The following is a 20904-nucleotide window of genomic DNA, read 5'->3' on the forward strand; positions in this document are numbered from 1 at the left end:
ATTTTAGATGAACGAACAAATAAAGGTTAGCTCTAATTAATGTTGGAATGCTTTTTATTTTAGGTCTCTCAGGTGGAAGTCTTATAATGTATAGCAGCACTGTTCCTTACCTTCTTGAGAAGATTATAGGGACAATAATGGCACATTTTGCAGATGGCTAAGGGTCACCCTTGTGAACAGCCTTTATTTCAAGGATGTTCTCAGTGTCTCTTAAAATACTAAATCACTCCAGAATTTTTTATGTAATTGTTCAGCTCCTTTATGCATTTATCATTTTCCTACACTTCTCTTTCTGTTAGATTGTCATTTCTCCCTGTTGTAAAAGAACTATCTATAATTGCCTGTTTCTAACTTATTGTGCACTTAGAAGCCAGTTAGCCACAGCTTAGCTTTGTGTCTAAAGTAAGAATACACAGCTCAAAGTGAGGAGTAAAGAATGTGTTTCTCACACTTTGTAACATTTATGTTTGGCTGATCATAAGCTCTGTTTTTCCAATGCTTCCCAATTCTCCGCCATGTTCTGGAGGGGTAAGAGGCAGACAGTCAAGCTCCATATAAGTATACCAGATGAACTCACTCTGAAATGACATTTCGTGGGGCTAAGAGGCAATTGTTCCATTAGACAGAGTATGTGAAAATTAGAGCCCCAGACAACTGGTAGTATCTAAGTAAGTAAGTATCTGGTCCAGGGCTAGAGTAGAGGTGTCCAAAACAAAACACCAGGAGTGCACCGAAGTCCGTCTCTAGGGAGTGCAAATCCCATTCTTGGCACTGAATTTCCAAGAGAGGAAGCCATTCCAGAGATGTTGGGGGTGAAGAAAGGCAACAAAACAGGAACTGAGAAAGCCATCATAAATCACAACTTGGAACCAAAACCAAAGCTGAGTTTTCCAACATGCAACCCAAAGACAGAGACAGATTTGATGTGACACTGGGTCCCAAGGTTGGGTTGGAACTTCTTAAATACTCAGAGCCAGAATGGGATCTCCCGGGAGGAGTCAAATGTCACAGATTGTGGCCATGCTGGGAACCCTGCAAGGTTTTATGACAGGAAAAGAAGGGCGGGGTGGCCTACTACCCCATTTTTCATGGCCGAAGGGCATCCATCACCAATGGGAAGGGCAAAGTGGCCTCTGTGTTTAATATGCCTGAATGGCTGACCAATGAGAGGGCATTGCCACCAAGTGAGTGCAGAGTCAGGAAAACGAATGTGCACCAAAGAGACCATTGGCTAGCCTGCAGGAGGCCATTATGGGTGATAAGCCAGAAGCTCTGCAGCCAGCCTACAAAGTCCAGGCTTTAGCATACATGCCATGAAAATTTATCGATCTTTTTGAGAAGGGAATGGCAAAGGTGGAAGTAGTAGTTCAAGAAGAAAAATCTGGAGGGATAAGCATTTGATATGAATTGGGGCGGGGAAGTAGGAGGCAAAGTGATCACACAGTTGGTGGCAAGAGTTATCCAGAAATAATGTAATAAAGGCTCTGACCATTTTCAACTCTGAGTGAGAAAAGAGAGAAAACTAACATTTATTGTGACTATCTGTGAACCAAGCACAACACTAGTATTTTTCATATTCCTTGTCTCATTTATTCCTTGCTTTAAGTCTGCAAAAGAAGTGTATCACTCCCATTTTATAGGTGAGAAAAATGAGACCCAGAGAGGTCAAAGGAACTGCAGAGAGACACAAAAAGTAGATGACAGGGAGGATTCACTGCAGAATGATCTGATTCCAAAATCTCCACTTGCACCAACTGAGTCACAAGGAGCAGTGACTTTTATAAAACATAGGGGACTGGAGTGAGGAGAGGGACCTGTATGTTTGCATGCACCTGTTTCTCATAGGCTTGAGGAAGCCACCTGGACTGAAGCCTTCCTCATATGCCCTATTTTCAAACAACGGAGTGGGGTCCATCAGACTGGAGGATCTCATCCATAGGGAGCCTCCCTAACACTGGAGAAATAGCATTTTTAAACAGTGTTTTAAATAGTAATAATCGAAAGCTACCTATCTAATCTGTGTGTTGCTTGCCCAGGGGTTTTAAATCAGGACCTAGCTCACAAATCTTAGATTAAGGCCAGTTTGGGAAAGAAATGTGATTTTAGATAAAATTTAAAATGCTCCTTAGAAAAAAATCCAACATTTCCACAAAAAAAAACCATTAAGCTTTGGGGTGCTGGTAATGTGCTATTTCTTGATCTGTGTGCTACTTATATGGATATGTTCATGGAGATATATATTTATTATATACACTCTCTTCTGTATGTGTAGAATGCTTCAATATAGTTTCTAAACTGCCAAAGCAGAGTAATATTTTATCCCTGCTCTATTCCAGTGTAAGCTGGCCTTTTGTAAGCAATATAGCAAGGCGAGTTTGAATATGGAGAGGCAAGCCGTAAAACTTCTCTCTCCTAATAGAGATCCACTAAGAGAAGCACTCTACTCATAACCAGAAGGCTGTTGCCTTGGAAACAGGAGCTGTAACTACTGCAATCACACCTCGGGAGCAAAGATGGCCAAGATCTATTTCAATTCTTAGATGCCTCGAGGAACCGCAGATGATTGTAACTATGGAAGATGGCCAATCCGTAGTAATGAAGAACCGCATGGCAGAGTTAGAAAGACTGCAGTTGAGAAAGGGAGAGTGAGAGGAAAGAGAGGGAAAAAGAAGAAGACAGAATTCAAGCCTAACCAGTAAAGCCTAATCCAAGACTGCACAGCTGAAAAACGATGGTGTCGTTTATTTAAGCTATTCCACCCTCTGTAGCTTACTGCCCACCTAATACCTGCTGCATAAAGCTGAATAAGACCAGTTCTTTTGCAGGGAAAGACACACTCAAAAAAAGTGGTCCAGTGGAGATGTAAGTATACTGGGAACCAATTAACCTCAGTGGGCCATGGGAAACTTCAGAAAAAGGTGGCATTTTTAAGCTGGAACTCAAAAAATATGTAGGAGGTCACCAGGCAGAGAAGATCAAGGAGGGGAACCTCAGGCAAAGGCAATGGCAGGTACAAAGGACAGAGGCATGAAACAGCATGTTTTGTTTCTCAACAGAGTGGCTACCTGCAATTTTGGGTGGGACATTTCCATGTCTGGAAGACAGTCTCATAAACTGTAGGATATTTGCCATCTCTGACCCCACCCACTAATTGCTGGCAGCAACTCCCAATTATTAGGATAACTAAAGCAATGCCCCCACATTCCAAATGCCCTCAAAGATAGAGGCGGGGATGCTATTGCTCCCAGTTGAGAAGCCCAAGAACTTAGGGGAACAGATGTGTGGCTGGAGCAGGGCCTGGATGGGGATGGGTGGGAGCTGAGGAGAGGATGAGAGCGAAGGCCTAGCATGCCCCGCCAAGGAGTCAGCCTCTGTGCTGGCCTTGGAAAGAGAGAACAGACTCTAAAGCATTTATGTAGGAGGCCAAACTGACAAGACTTGGCAACGCTTGGGCTCTGAGGAGGTGGAGAAGAAGGAAGAATGGAAGAATAAAGAATAGCCCCCACAGTTTTAAGCCTGGACAACTGAGTAAACATTAGTGGTACTAACCAAAGGGGTAAATATAGGAATAAGAGCAGGTTTGGAGAGGGATGGAAAGGTGAGGCAGAAAATGAGTCTGAAGCACTTAAGGGACATCCAGGTGGAATTTCTAAGAATTGATAAAGAGCAGACTAAATTCTGAGGAGAGACATCTGGGTTGGAGGTAAAAGAAACCTCAGCATTTAATTGTAGGTAGTGTCCAAGCCATTGCACAAAGGGCCCCCAGGAGGGGTGTTCCCCAGGTTTGCTGAACAAGCCAGGGAGAGAGGGAACTGGAGATGAGAAAGCTGAAAAACTGCAGCCAGGCACAACCAATTAGGCACCAACACAGCAGAAAGTGGGCATAGGCATGCAGGCAGGATCCGCTGGCCAGGTGCAGGAGCAGACCAGGGAGGAGTGGCTGAAAGCACATAGGTCAGAACCAGCTGTACCATGATACTGTCCACAGCCATCCTTTATTGTGGGTGTTGCACACATCAGAACAGTGACTTTAGAAAACAATCTTATGTCTCAACCCAGGTCATACACATACATAACATGCCAGGGCTGGCTTCACAGCCATTGCGCAGGGCTCTGCACACAGAAGGGTCCCACTCCTGGTTAAATGTTCTGCTGTTGCTATCTTGAAATTCTCAATAATTTAGTGGGGGTCAGCTGGCCATTACAAGAATCAAACCCTGTACCTTGGTGTTATCAGCATCTGAATAATTTTTTAACAAAAGATACAGCATTTTCATTTGGTACTAGATCATGCCAATTATGAGGCCTGTCTTGAGGTACACAAATACTCAGCTTTAGCACAAGTTTCATGAAACAATATCTACCTGCAATGGTCTGAATATTTGTGTCCCCCCAAGATTCATATGTTGAAACCTAATCTCCAATAGTACTAAGCAGTGGGGCCTTTAGGAGGTGACTATAAGGGCATAGTGCCCTTATAAAAGAGGCCTGAGGGAGCTTGTTCACACCTTCCATCATGCAAGGACACAGCAAGAAGGCACCGTCCATGAAACAGAGAGCCCTCATCAGATACTAAACCTACAGCACCTTCATCTTGGATTTTGCAGCCTCCAGAACTGTGAGCAATAAATTTCTGTTGTTTATAAATTACCCAACCTAGAGTATTTGTTATAGCAGCCCAAACCAAGACATTTTCTTACTAAATGTGATATAAAGTTATATTTTCTTTTTTTTTTTTTTTCCCTTTTTGTCTTTTTTCGTGTCCCGCAACGGGATCGCAACCCTCGGTGTTGCTCCCACACCTCGCTCAGCCAGTGAGCGGGAACCGGTCTGTATGTGGGATCCGAACCCTCGGCGGGAGCGCCACCGCACTCGCAAGTGGTGCACTGTAGCAGTGCGCCACCGGGCCGGCCCTAAAGTTATATTTTCTGCTCTTATTTTCTTTTAATGTAGTCACAGCCCATTAAATTCACAACCCACTAATGGGGTTGCAAATCATAGTTTTAAAATAGTCTCTTAGGGGGTACTATGGTCTGAATGTTTATGTCCCATCCCCCCAAAATTCACATGTTGAACTCGTAATCACCAATGTGATTGTATTGTAAGGTGGGGTCTTTGGGAGGTGATTAGGTCATGAGGGTGGAGCTCTTATGAATGGCATTAGTGCCCTTATAAAAGAGACCCAAGAGAGCTAGCTAGTCCCTTCCATCATGTGGTGACACAGCAAAGAAGTCAGCAGCATGCAACCAGAACAGGGCCCTCTCCAGACACTGAATCTGCTGGTACCTTCACAGCAGCCTCTAGAACTGTGAGAAATAAATTCCTGTTGTTTATCAGCCACACAGTCTATGGTATTCTGTTATATCAGTCCAAACAGACTAAGATACCCACCTCTCACACTAAATACAAATTACCTTTATTTGAGTTGTAAATAACTATGTATTGAATTGAGTTATAAATGACTAGTTGACATTGTTATATCTTATAGGTATTTGATTTAATATGTATTAACTTAGATTTTGCAGTTTTCTTTTAGTCTTCAAGAAGCCATTAAAAACACTTTTTTTTCTGATTTCAGACATGTTTTTAGTCCTTTGAGAAGGTCATTGGCTCAAGGCCCAAGGTCCATAATTCCTTAGAGTTAACCTGGCCTGCATCTCTCTGTGGCAAAAGGAAAAAAGTCTCGTAGTGGAAGAGACTGAAAAAAGACAAAGAGAAATAAGTCAGGACACATGAGAGGCATCATACTTATAGACCAAGAGCTCCTACAAACTGGATAGATAATCCAATTTTTTAAAGGCATAGTAAATGAATAAGCAATTCAAGGAAGAGAATTGTGCAAAAGGTCAGTGAATATACAAAAAAGTGTCCAACCTCATTAGCACTCCGGGAAATATTCATTTTTTACACATCAGATTGGCGAAATTTTCTTAAATTAATAACACCTAAAGCTGAGGAGGGCATGGAGGAACAGGGCCTCTGAGACACTACTGGGCGGAGAGGGAGTTGCTACAACTTTTCCAAAAGGCTTGCTGGCAGACCCCATTAATGAATGACCCCACAATTAGAATCAAATCTCCCTCACTAGCAACCCTCTCACTGCAGGTGTCCAAAGAGGTTTCCAAAGAGCTGTCTGCCCAGTCATGTGGTCTCAGCTTAAATGTATCTCCTTAAAGAGGGCTTTCCCCTAACGCAGCATGTTTTGCTATATTTTTCTCGTAGCCCTTCTCTCTGTTATTTCCTATTTTACCCATCATCTTACCTGTTTAAAGATGGCCTCGCACCACTACAATGTAAACTTCTGAAAAGCTGGGAGCATCTGTCTCTTGTCCTTTTCCCTATCCTCACCTTCACGGTGCCTGTAGGAGCAGCATTGTTTTAATGACGAAAATTGGAAACAAGCTGAATGTCCATCCAGAGGGAAACTGGTTGAGTAAATCATGATAAGGCTACACTATGGAATATCATGAAGCTATGTATTGACCCGGGAAAGAAAATATCCATAGTATATTGTTTTGTGGGTAAAGCAATTTATAACATATTTAGTATCATGTTTTTATTGAAAAGGAAGAAAAAAACATGGGCAAATACATTTGTGTATGTTTGAATAAGCACAAAGAAAGGCAGGGAAGAGACACATACAACTGTTAATACTGATGATCTCAGCAGTGTGAAGGCATTGGAGGGGACAGGCAATTTCACTGTTACAGTGAACATACATTTAGTGATTTTTTTAAGTTAGGTTATTTTAAAAGAATTCTGGCCTCAAAAATATTAAATGTTTTACTGAGAACTATGTTCATGTTGTGTTTATTTCATCTGCCAGAGTTATAAGACTCAACTCTAAGAGTTCCAGTGGACGTGCCCATGGCCAGCCCCATAGCCTAACAGCCATTTCCCATTTGATTTGTTTAAAAGCCAAAATTACTCTAATGTACAGTAGCAGAAATGCCTTGCCTTTGATTAAAGACAGTAGTTCTCTCTGGGGGACCTGGAAATGGTTTGAAAGGCTTTTCAATGGGACACTGAGAGCTGACACTGAAGCTGCCCAGTAGAGAGAGGAGGAGGGCACAGGGCCAAGGAAGCAGGCCGGTGTGCCCGCAGCACATGCTTCCTGGCACGCAGGTCAGATTCCCGAGGTCGCTGCCAGCCAGCCGCTTCACCCACAAGCGCCAGTTGGCTGGAGCTTGGGAAGTGATATCTTGAAGGCCCAAGGCTCTCTTTTCAAGGGGCCCTAAATCAAATGTCCTTGTCTATGCCAGAAACAATCTATAAGGAAAATCTTATCACAAATGAGTAGCTCTCAGGCATGTCAAGGATTTTTTAAAATTAATACCTTAAGCTGATCAAGTGATAAAAGCTGTGAATAAAGGACTCATATTTCCACATCACCATGCTAATCTACCTATAAACTACTCAACCGACCACAAAAGAAACAGTATGAATGAGACAGGCTTTAGCAGCCCAGTTGTCCCCTGCAGCATGGAGCACAGCACCGCACACCAATTGAATGAGTGTGCATGAAAGAATGAATGAATGAATGAATGAGAATCATCAAGCCCATGTAAACATCTCTGAGGGGACCTGGCATTTGGAAAGCCTGGGTTCCTGTCCTCACTGAGAAACTAGTTAGGTACTTAAACCAAGGAAGTTAGTGAAAATTCTCTAAGCCTCAGTTTCCTCATCTATAACATGGGAATGATAATTGTGCCACTCTCCTAGGGTTGCTGTGAGGCACAAGTGAGGATATATATGAAAGAGATCCCCCTTCAAGGAAGGACGTGTATCCAGCTGTGGGGAGGGTGGTCAGCACATGCCCTCCAGCTGCCAGCTCCTTCAGGCCTGCTTCAGCTGCAGGGTCACCTCACCTGAGATCATGCCCTTCCTGTGACAACCTGCATCTGGTAACTGACAGGCAGAGATGTAAAGGCTTAGCAATTCTGGCCCAAAGCAGGACACCATGACTGCGATACTCCAGGGCTTCCTGCCAGGTTGGCTGAGGCCTTTTGAGCTTCTTCCTCTGCCCAGTCCTGCCTCCTTCCCTTCTTAGGTGATGGTCCCTAATGAGCATTTTGTACCCCGAACATCTGCTTCTAGAGAACCCAACCTGCAAACAAATCCCTTTTTCAGTTTTAAGTATCCCGGAGTTTATACAATGTGACAGAGCAGAGTCCAACTCTGGTTTAGGAGAAAAATCACCCTCATAAACATTTTGGGGGAGGCATATGTGCCATTTATTTCAAGTATTCAAAGTCTGGTAGTTCATTCATTAATTCATTCACCAAATATGTACAGAGTACCATGTGCCAAGGGCAACCTGCTGGGGGCAACATGGAGCTCAGGGACCTTTGTCTTTCTATCTCCGGGGCAATGGTTCTCAGTGGGGTAGCACTGCTGCTAGAGGCTTTGGAACTGGCTAGGGGGCTTTTGGTTGTCACAATGATTGCAAGTCTCTACTGGCATTAGGGGTAGGGGTGGGCGGGCAGGAATGCTAGAGTCCTACAATGCTCCAAAAAGATGGATTAATGATGGATTGCCCCACATGACTTTCATAAAAGAGGAAAAAAGTTTATATAATTATCTGGGTCTAATTCTTAACTCTGCATTTTATAAAAATATTTTGTTCAGTTTTAGATACACTGAATTTTCTAGGAATTGGATTACCCTAAAATAAAGGGAAGGATGTACTTTATTTTCAGAACTTTACCAAGAGTTTTTTACCGCCTCCAGAAATCACTAAAAGGAATGTCACTCATGATTAATGAGTCACTTCTATATCACACTTGTATCAGTCTACATTTATAGTCAGCCTATTCTTAGTGATATACAAGAAAAGATTTGTTTATCCCTTATTTCAAGGTTATATATAATAAGAGTATTAATAACACTATTTGGTTGAATATTTCTTAAATCCAAAGTATTAGAAGAGCAAAAATCTGACTATCTCATTATGTCCTCAATGTAACTGTACACATGTTGAAATTTTATTAAGTACTATTATTTTATTAAATATTATATTATTCATGTTATTTCTTATTTACATTACAGTTAGCGTCTTAACATTGATCTTTTTAAATATTGTGTGTGAGTTCTATTATCTACGAGTTTCATTTCAGGAACAGGATGTTACAAAATATATAAAAGGGGATGTTAGGTTTGGGCTGGCCCGTGGCTCACTCGGGAGAGTGTGGTGCTGATAACACCAAGGCCCCGGGTTCGGATCCCATATAGGGATGGCCGGTTCGCTCACTGGTTGAGTGTGGTGCTGACAACACCGAATCAAGGGTTAAGATCCCCTTACCGGTCATCTTTTAAAAAAAAAAAAAGGGGGGGATGTTAGGTTTGATAGGGTTGGAAACACTGCCTTAGAGAATGTAAAACTGGGGTCTGAGGCCCACCCATAGCAGAAACATGTGCAGCACACATGAAAAATCCAGGTTCCTAGGTTCCAACCTCAACTCATAAGGATGTTCTCTGGGTCTAGAGTCTGGGAATATGTATTTTTTTCAAACTTCCTAGGTGATTCTGATGCTCACCCATGCTTAGCACCCACAGGTATGGAGAAGACAGGTGCACCAAGCCATTCCCTGGCCTAGAGGTGTTCACAGTCTAAAGTGAGAGGGTAACATTTAATTCTAATGTTAGGCACCTAACATTATTTTTAGGTAATTTAACATAATTTAACATAATTTATTAGCTTTATATTTATATTATATATAAATATATATATATTAATTTTATATATAAAATAAATATATTTTTAAATATATATTAAATTTATATTAATTTAACATAATTAACATAATTGAACAACTTTAACATAATTGTTAAACACCAGAAAGAGACTCCAACAAAGTGCTATGGGAATTCCGGAAAGGGAGAAGCTGGCCAGGGGGAGATTTCTTGCAGAAGGTGCATTCAGTGGAGATCTGGAAACAATGAAGACCCTCCCCTCTGGACAGCATTACTGCAGAAGCCCTCTACATACATTATCTCCCTCAAAATCAGGCTACCCTCTGGGGTAAATACCATTCCTGTCCAGGTCTTTCAGAAGATACTGAAGCCTAGAGAAGTCAAGTAACTTAAGTCAAAGTTTCAAACTCAGCTCCTCCAGTCTGAGAGGACAGGGTTTAACCCTCCAGCCAATACTCAGGTCTTGGACCAGAGGAAAGCACTGGGTATTGGAGAGGTCCCAGGAAGCTTCGAGAAGTATGATTTCTATCCAAAAGCTCCAATTCACTGGGGCATGGAGAATGGGACTGGACCCCCCTCCCACAACCTGGCTCACTGCGCCAGTGCCTTGGGCCTGCCTGGGGACCCAGGATATGAAGAAGGGGACCGGACTCCCCTCCCACAACCAGACACCCTGCACCAGCGCCTTGGGACCCACTCGGGGACCTGGGGTATTTAGCTGGGGATCGGACACTCTCCACAACCAGGCACACCACCAGCACCAAGGAGCATGCCAAAAATATCTCCTCCACATGGGTGGCCCACCACAGCCACCACGATAACCATGGCTGCCGCGAAGGCAGCTAGACACCACAACCACCATGCAGATGGTCTGCCAGCCACTGGAGTGCATTGACACAAGGAGAGTCACCAGCAGAGATAAAGAAAGGAGGAGGATGTCTCTCTCCACAGAGCCCATTTCAGAGTGATGGAAGAGGCATCTGCTCTATGATAGTATTGGTAGACCTGACCACACCTCTCAGCATTGAACAGATCATTTGGGCAGCAAATCAACAGAGTAACCGTTACTCTTTCAGAGGGTGAGAAGAAATCTAGGGTTATTAGAGGTGAGAGGGGGGAGAGAAAAGGGGATTGGGAGGGATTGGACAAGGAGCATAAATAATTACGATTTGTAACAATATATATACTAGTAATATTGATTTGATCAAATATCTCAATGTTGAACCCCCAAAATTTGTATAATCAAATTTGATTCAATAAAAATTTTTTTTAAAAAACACAACGAAAGCTTCAATTCATCTCACTATGAGCCTTGTCATCAATATTCAGGATAACAGCAGGAAATCACCAGAGTTACGAGGGATTCTGAGCATACATCATTCACATATGGCCAGAAAGACTCTAGGATGAGAACAGACATTCAGCAGTCACTGATGCAATGAGCCACAAATCACAAAAAAGTAACTTCATTGGGACAACAACAAAATGGAAGGAGGCTCAGAATTAGGGGCTGTCTCATTGCTTCCACTGACCTAATGACAGCATAAAGCAGCTTCCGTTTCATAGATTCCCACCTAATCAGAGCCATCCTAACCGTGTATCCCAGGCAGCAAATTAGCCTACTAGCGAGTGACTGTAGCAATCAGGACAGTATTGGTGAGGAGGGCGGGGAGGGAAGGGATGGAAACGTGCTTGGAGGAAAAGCAATTGGCTAGTGCTAAAGGGTTAAGTGGTGTTTAACTAACTGTTAAATTGCAACGTGCTAAGCTTCCGTGTTCTGATACAGAAATACTGAACAATGAATAGAAATGAAGATGAAATGCATCAGAGTCTGTTTTTTATTCTGCATCCTGAATGTTCATCTAGGTGATACAAAACTTATTTTATCCTTACAAAGGGAAAGAGTGAGGCTCTTCACATCCACGTCGTAGGCCATGTCACCCCAGCTTTTGTTAGCCAAAAAGACCAAAAGACTCCTCTGTCCACCTTCTCCTCCTTTTTTTTTTTTTCCCTTCCCTAGATGCAACATGAAGGTCACCAGCAAGCAAGATCCTCATATCTCCAAGGCAGAGACCTTTGGCCTTAGGAACATTTGGAGCAGAAACAGGTGGTGTGGTCTGGAGCAAACATCCAAGAGAAGAAAATACCAAAAGCTTTGAGAGAAGAATCCCTCCACATGGAATTCTCATTTGCATTTTGTGCAGTCAGCAGTTCTCCAGTTTTTCCACATCCCTTCAAAGGTTAGGTTCTCATAGTGTGTGTTGTGAGTAGGCCAGACTAAGGGGTTTTTTTTTCTTATGGTTTCAGGCTGGATAATATTTCATAACCACATGATTGCAGGGCTGAGCTTGGCAGTGCTGTATTTAAGAGTCAATCACATATCCATTATTCGGCCCACATTTGAAAGACTGATATAATATTGCCCCTTGAGGATTTCAGAGAAGGTGATGACAGAACATCTCCCTCTCCTAACAAACAGGACTATGAGGGTCAGTTCCTGATACAACGCTAGGGGCCACCCATGCACAATAAAAAGTCATTTCTAATTGGAAGATGGCCTGAGAAACAGTATCACATGGTTCAGGCAGTAAATAAGCCATTGATTCTCTATATCATGGTTAGATTATTCATCCTAAACATTACTTTGACACACCTCCACCCTTGATCAAAAGTCTTCCCTGGCTCTCCACAGTCACAAGATAAACCGCAAACTCCTGCGTATTAGCTGGATGAATTTTCAGGGGTCTCTACAAACTGGCACTGCCCATTCTCTCCAATCCCATCTCCCACTGTTTGCCTGTACAAACCCTCTGCTCCAAAGTGCTCGCGCCACCACTCTTGGAAACCCTCCACAGGGCTTCCTTTTTCTCTCTTCCTTTGCTGACCCCCATCCCCAAATGCCCTCTTTCTCCCTCTTCCCAGTCTGTCCCACCATGAGGCATTTAAAAAACAGCTCAAATCCCATATCCTCCACGAAGCTGCATTTCAGGGAACTTCCTGCCTGAATACCCTCTCTCCCTGGATTCCCATGATAGTCATCAGCAGGCACCACACATTGACCTCCCAGCCTTGTGGGTTATTTCCAGATCCCCTGCCCCACTCCCATTGGACTGTGAAGCTCCTGGGTACAGTGGCTTGCACAGACTTCCCTAGTATCTCACCCATTCACCTCACACATAGATGCTCCTGAAAGCTTTGTTGCCATCATTTTTCAGCCTTCACCACTATAAGGATTTGGTCTTCCCTAGTACTCATGGTTTATGAGACACTTCTGTCTTTAAACCATCTTATTTCTCTCTCTTTCTGTCCAATCATTGGCCTCTCATTGAGCTCGGGCATGGGACAAAACTGCCAATCCACTCTGTCCTTAGGGGTGTCAAATACACTTAACAAGTGTTCAACAGAAGAATCCTAAAGGTAATTGCTATGTCAGAAAATCACCTTGGGTCCCACAGAACCACGTGCAGTCTACAGACAGGAAACGGGCAATGCCAGAAAGAGATTAGCATAAAGAAAAAGGGGTTACAGCTCCTCTTCACCTAAATCAGCAGCCTCTACTAAAACAAAAAAGAAAGCATCTGGATAGAACGTGGACAAATAATGCTGAGATCGGGAAACTGTGCATGGAACAAAAGCACAAGGGGTTTGTAAAAGGCAGTTTTGCTCCCCACCCCCAAATCACCAAAACCTCAACAAGAAAACTAGCCCAGTTTTCGCTCAGCACATCTGTTTTCAGTTACCTGTGTCTGAACCACAAACTCAACAGAGAAAAACACAGAGATCGCAAGCTGACTCCCTGGTTTAAGATCTGTCAGGGCAAATTATGTGGAGATGGAGAGGCGAGTGTGGAAGCCTTGAGCAGCTGCCTTACCATATTCGTGGTTGTGATAAGCTCCACTGATGACATTCTGGTGGACTAGGGATTGTGCAGCTGAACTTGATTGCTGAAAAAGTAGAAGCTGCCAAGGGGTATCATTATCACTTGATAAACCCAGCTATCCATGTTGGTCAATTACTAATGAACGGATTCATCTTACCAATTAAAGCCATGTGTTACCAATCAATTCCCAACGTAGTTATTCTTTGTTCCCTCCATTACTACATCTCACTATCTCCCTAAACCTCTCCAGCTAAGATTTTGTTTTTCTTTATCAAGAAAATATTCTTTACATTAAATTAGTAAGCCCTGGTTCTGTTCAAAACATTGTCTCTCTAGGCTTATGATACAGGGTGGCACAAGACCAAAAAAAAAAAAAGGATGGAGAAGATTCAATATACTCCATAGAAATATTTCCAATAATAATGTTCCCTTTCCTTCAGTGAACTGGGGATCTGCACACTGTTGGTAGATACTGCAAAAAGGGAAGAAAGTCATCTTCCTCCATACCTGGCATCGGGTGCCTGGTTAAGTCATAGAGCTCCTCTTTGAAACAGCACAATCATGGAAATCCCTCCTACTAAAAGCCAAACTCTTCACTTATCAGACATCGGCCTGATCTCCTCAAGCCTCACATAGTTTCCGAGGTGTACTTTCCCCATTTATTGCTCCTTTATTGCTGTAAACATGGTTGCAAGAGGGAAAATCTACTTTTAAAAATCTACTTTGGTAACAGGAATCCCAATGATTTCATTACCCACATTAAATTTTTGTAAAAAACTATCATGTTGAATTATTAAAATATGTATTTATTTGATAATTATTGTCATCCAGGTACTTAATTTGTCATACTTTCAACAGTTGGGTTTCTACTAAGAATATAATTATTTTGTAAGGGAACATTAAATATTTACTACAATTAAAGAGTCATATCATGCTAGCAATTGTTTCACTATTAATTTTTTATTTGGATTGCTTTACATAGAAACAAGGAGATTAATACAAACATTTCAGTAGAACAGGTATTAAAAGATGTATCCAGGGGCTCTGCCCAGAGACTGGCATGAAGCTTTACAGGACTCAATAAATATTTATTGGTTGAAAAATGAATTGCATTCTATTTTGTTTTTCCCTTGGGGATTTCATCATAATGGGCTTTTTTTCATTTAATAGGCCTCCCTACAATAAAATTTAACCAGTCCAGTGTGGTATCACTTGTCCTGTGTTGGACAAGAGTAACCAAGCTCTGAGACAACAGTCATCAACTCCTCTCACCAGTCTCCATGTGCTGGCAAGAGAAATTAACCTATCCTGTGGGCCGGGGGTAATTTAAATGAAGCTTAGAAGCCCACACAAAAATTCACTCCTATAAAAGCATCCCTATGATGTTTCCTTCTCTAAAAAAAACAAAAAAAACAACCTACCAGAGACTCTTCTAAAAGAATCATAAAATAAACGTTTCTGAACAGATAGAGAATACCCAGAGTTAACTTGTCAACTAATAATCTAGAAGCTGCTATATTTTTTAATACATAAAAGCAGAGTCCTATAGTATATTCTCTGCCTACCAAAGGAGGTGACCCCTTCACTGACCATCCCTCTGGCTTCTCCACTCACGTGGACTACTCATCTACATCCGCAATTTTAACCACCATCTATATCAATTATTGCTCATTCAAATATTTCATCTTCACCCTGCCTAAACCTCAAAAAGGTAAAAAGAAGAGCTGGCTCAATCCCCCTCCACCCAACCTTCTAAAATTCCAAATGTATGCCTCCTCTCTGTTTCACCTCCCAGCAACCCTGGATGGCCCTCAGATCTGCCACCAAATCTATGCCACATCAAAACCAATCCAACAGCCCAGCTGGAGCTCTCTAAACTAAACTATCTTATGTTCAAATGCCAGACTCAACCTCAAACACTTAAACACACACTGCCAATCACCCCACACCAGCCTGTTACCATAAACTTCTACGTCTAGCATTCAAGACACATATCACTAGCAACTGCCCCTTACAAGACTTTCAATCTTCTTTCTCCAATGCCTCCAAGTAAAAAACTTAATTGGAAATCATGGTAGACATGGTACTTACCACATTTGTATGAGAATCATCTTACATGGTTTTAGAACACTGATTTTGCATTAGCACCTACCAACAAGTCCCATGATATAGAAAGTTCACTGTGGATTTAAACAAGATTTAAACTTCCTTTCCACTGCTGGGAAGAAAATGAGGGAAAATTACAAGCAAGAAAGTAGCAGTTTTAAATTCCCAGGCGGCTTTTAGAGTAATACGTACATTTCCAATTCCAAAGAAAAAAGTTTGCCTGTATTCCTTGAATAAAGGAAATATCAGTCAAACTACACCCAATTACATTATCCCCCAAAATACAGTTAGAAACATCATTTCCAGGCCAACCCCGTGGCTCACTTGGGAGAGTGCGGCGCTGGGAGCACAGCGGCACTGGGAGCGCTGGGAGCACTGAGGCCCCGGGTTCGGATCCTATATAGGGATGGCCGGTGCACTCACTGGCTGAGCACGGTGCGGGCAACACCACGCCAAGGGTTGCAATCCCCTTACCGGTCACAAAAAAAAAAAAAAAAGAAAAGAAAAGAAACATCATTTCCTTATTTTCCAAACACATCTGTGATAGATTCATCAAAAGAGGTACTTTACTTCCTATTGCTGGCTCTGGAAATTACCAGCCTCAAAAAGAAATTTGATGTGAATTACCTAGGGATTGATGCCTCATACAAGGGCTATCAATGGTTTTCCAGTTTTAGTAAGCTAATGACTCCCATTTTTCCAAGAAGAAAATGAGTACAAAGTTGGATGACTACATACCCAAAAGCTTCAGGACATTGTCTCTTTGGCAGATTGAGCAGTATAGGGAAACTAAAGATTGTTGGGGGAAAAATGCTTTAATAAAATTTACAATATTGAAATACCTACATTTTTTTCCTAAAAAAAATAAAGCATCAGGCCTCATATGAACAGGCACATAACATGTTCATTTGGTATGAGATCATCTCCCCAAATACCTCCAGAGATGAACAGACATCTACATCTGGTGACATTAATAGATAGAACTCACTTTAGTGAAATCCACTTGCAAAGAACATTGAGGAACTGCACAGTGAGAATGAGTAATGAGGGTCACTCAGGCCTCTGGCAGGCTAATGGGATTTCTCCAGGTTTCCCTGCATTTTGGTTCCAGAGGTTTCCAACTATAATCCCTTAGGATATTCACATTCTATGACCATGTCTAAGTTACCTCACCAGGAACATCAAACAATGGACGCCTTTTCCCAATTCTTAGAAGGAAAAAATATATTCATATATGTGACATATACTCTTTTTTAAGTTTTCCCATTAATTTCTCCAAACTTTAGCACTTACTAAACATGATCAAACAAGAACTTAAGGCAACAGGGGCTGGACGGTTAGCTCAGTTGACTGGAACACAGCCTTGTAACACCAAGGTCAAGGGTTTGGTTCTCTGTACCAGCCAGCCTCCAAAAAAAAAAAAAAAAAAATTAAGGTAAGATATATATAGTCAAAAAATACAAGGCTCACTTAGTTAGCTCACTTAGAGCACGGTACTAATAACACCAACGTCAGGGGTTCAGATCCCCTTACTCGCCAGCTGCCAAAAAAAAAAAAAAAAAAATTAAGGTAACATATATATAGTCAAAAAATACAAGGCTCACTTAGTTAGCTCACTTAGAGCACGGTACTAATAACACCAACGTCAGGGGTTCAGATCCCCTTACTCGCCAGCTGCCAAAAAAAAAAAAAAAAATGTATGTGCATTCATGCATATGTTAAAACAAAATTTTAGAAACATGATTCCTTAAAAATTTTTAAGTCATTAAATTTTAAGATACAAAGACCTTCACTACTTACAATAGAAACATATTTTCTGCTAGTTAAGCAGGGCCTCCTTCATATGACACAAATGGTGATATCACAATTTTGTGGCACTCTGAGCAACATGCACCTAAAAGGCTACCCAGGAGGTTTACCCTCTCAGTGAGTTTGAGTATCGCCCGCTAGTCTCTAGTTGAATCCCTCAGCCCACCTACAACACACTCTGCGGGGAGTGATGAAAAGTCAGAGAGTTTAGGTTACACAAGGCCTATGGCCCTGGTGAGCCACATTGCAAAATGTCTATCAATGAGTTCCACAAACACTCCCACTGCAGGAATGTGGCTCAGGCAGTGGCAGCCAAGAGTTAGTCAATGGAACATGTCCGATGCCATAAAATGCTACCTTGTGGCATCCAGCTCCCACCTGCTCCTCTTCTGGGTTCTGGTCCACACACAGCACCCTGCTTGTGATGGAGCAATTGGAGAAATTAGGTTCAAATTGTGGGAAGCCATGGGTTAAAGAGACTCGCCAAACTATGGGAAGTATTCTAGTTGAATGTTGGAGCTTTAATACTCAGCTTTAAAGGGGTAATGACTCTCACTATTTCTCATAAACAAGCTAAGTAGAGTTTTACTTTCTCAAGAAGCTAAATCCTTCTGTGGCTTTATAACTTTCTTCTATAACTAAGGGCCTCTTAAGCTATTAACAGCCAAGTGTCACAGCCCTAAAGACTTGGCCTGTTTGTTAGTCTCAAGCATGTCCCTGGTCACAAGTTCGTGCAAAATAAACCTTGGTTGAACAAACTACAGAAAAGCGAAAAGGAAAGAAAACACGAAACCCCAACGTGGCTGACATAGAACCCATACAGAGCTTAAAGAAATTGATTAAATGATATAATGCCAGATTTTGAAAAAATGAACAGATTTCAGTGTGGTCACCTCTGGAGTCCTCTGACAAAATCAAGCCACCCAGTTTTATCACTGAGTGGCACTGGTAGTAACTCAACCATTCTGTCTACCACACGAGATGCCTGAGCCACAAGCTAATGCTGGGTGAGTCTGACAGGGCCCCCACCCCAACTTATAAAGGAACGAGACCGTCGGCCAATTTAGCACAAGAAGTGAGCACTTCCATTTAAACACTGCAGCTGCTCGGCCAGTGCAGTCATTCACTGCTCTGTAAGGGTTCTCCATGAGACTAATAAGGCCTGTTATCCTTTACAAATGTCCTTTCCCTCCTTTCAAAAGGAGAGAACAGAACTGAGGTTACCAGAGGTGGGAAATGGGGAGGGGAAGGTAAGGAAGGAATTGGTAAAGGGCCATGAAAAATAATTACACTGTGTAATGTTGAATACACTAATTATCCTGATTTGAGAATCACATATTGCCTACAGGTATTGATATTCAATTTTGTATTTTATAGATATGTACAATCAACTATGTTTCAATAAAGAAAAAAAAAAAAAAAACATCTTTTGTCTCAATAGATTCCAGTCCTACATTGCAGTAAAATTTGAGCATATTTCCATTTAATGTTAGTTGTCTCAATTTGAAGGCAACCTCATTTTATTTAATCCCAAGGTCTCCCTAAGTGCTGTCAAAAAAGCAACCAAAATTGGCTTTAAAATTCCTTAAGGAGTACCTAAGGACAGAAAGAATGTCTTTCTACTCCCTCCAACTTGTCTTTTTTTTAATGCTTCTCTTTACTTCTCCCAGAAATATTTAACTTGATTTTAAACAATGCAAAATACTTTTTTTGCTTATGAAACTGAAAACGTTGGTTTCTATTCTGACTGTTTGAAAGTATGTTACTTTGGTAAGCATGAAAATGCCACAGAATGGAAAATCTCTCAGATCCCTTAAAGTTGCAAAAACTTTTTTTTCCTATTATATCCCTTTTTAAAAGAATCTATCCAGGGCCGGCCCGGTGGCGCACTGGATAGTGCGCCGCTTGGGAAGCGCGGCGGCGCTCCCGTCCGAGGGTTCGGATCCCACATACAGACCGGCTCCCGCTCACTGGCTGAGCGAGGCGTGGGAGCAACACCGAGGCTTGCGATCCCATTGCCGGTCCCCGGTCCGGTAAATTTGGCATTCACTCGTATAACTTCGTATAATGTATGCTATACGAAGTTATTACGCGCTCCCGTCCGAGGGTTCGGATCCCACATACAGACCGGCTCCCGCTCACTGGCTGAGCGAGGCGTGGGAGCAACACCGAGGCTTGCGATCCCATTGCCGGTCCCCGGTCCGGTACGGGGGCAACACTGAGGGTTGCGATCCGTTGCCGGACACGGAAAAAAGACAAAAAAAAAAAAAAAAAAGAATCTATCCAACTAGATGACATTCTAGAAAGACAAAACTATGGAGACAATAAAAGGATCGGTAGTTGCCAGGAGTTAGGGGGGAGAGAGTAATAACAGGCAGAGCACAGAGGATTTGGGGGGCAGTGAAACTACTCTGCATGGTACTATCATGGTGGATACATGTCCTTACATATTTTTCGAAGCCCAAAGAATGCACAACACCAAGAGTGAACCCGAATGTAAACTATGGACTTTGGGTGATAATGATGTGTCAATGTAGGTTCATCAATTGTAACACATGTACCGCTCTGGCATGGGATGTTGATAGTGGGGGAGGCTCTGGGGACGGGAGGAACAGGGGGCATAGGAGAACTCTGTACTTTCTGCTCACTTTTGCTGTGAACCTAAAATTGCCCTTAAAAAAGCCTTTTTTAAAAAAAAAGGAATTTATACTTTCTAGATGGCCCAAATAATATAATAGTATATAAACTTCAACTGAAAAAAATGGGTAAAATAGTTGAGAAAGAGGTTAATTCTCCTGCAGCCACAAAAGGAAAAGTGGAAGAAAAAGCACAGTGGCCTGTCTTGTGACATCACAGAACAGTTGGCAAGAGGATGAGTGTTTGTCTTGTCTAGAGATGCGTGATAAAAGGACCAGCAGCACCAGTCACCAGACATCAGCATTCTCATTGAAGACCATTTTATGTTGAACATGACACAGAAAAGCCAGACGAATCCATTCAGCATACACATACAAGCACACATCATTTTAAATTTTATATCTAGATATTTCACCCCATTTCTTGTAAAGTAACTGCGGAGATATAATGCCTATTTTCAAGTTAGGATATCAGGGACTTAGCTAATTCAGGAACTGACAAACAAACCTAAGTAGCTGCCAGATGTACTCCCTCAAGCAACTCGTTGGCCCAAACATCACTTAGAAAAGCAGGATCTGGGTCTTTAAATATGAGAAATTAGCTTTCAAATACACTAGGTTCTAATCAAATTTTGAAATCTAATGAGAAACGCCATTACTTACATCCTGCTCTTACTCAGTTGCACAGAGTGGGATATGAGGACGGACAAAGAGACCTCCTTCCACACATGTGACAAGACGTCTTCACAGGCATCGAGCACAGTTTCACGTGTCGGGAAG

The sequence above is a fragment of the Galeopterus variegatus genome, unplaced genomic scaffold, assembly GCF_000696425.1.
Source record: "Galeopterus variegatus unplaced genomic scaffold, G_variegatus-3.0.2 Scaffold420, whole genome shotgun sequence".
NCBI lineage: Eukaryota > Metazoa > Chordata > Mammalia > Dermoptera > Cynocephalidae > Galeopterus > Galeopterus variegatus.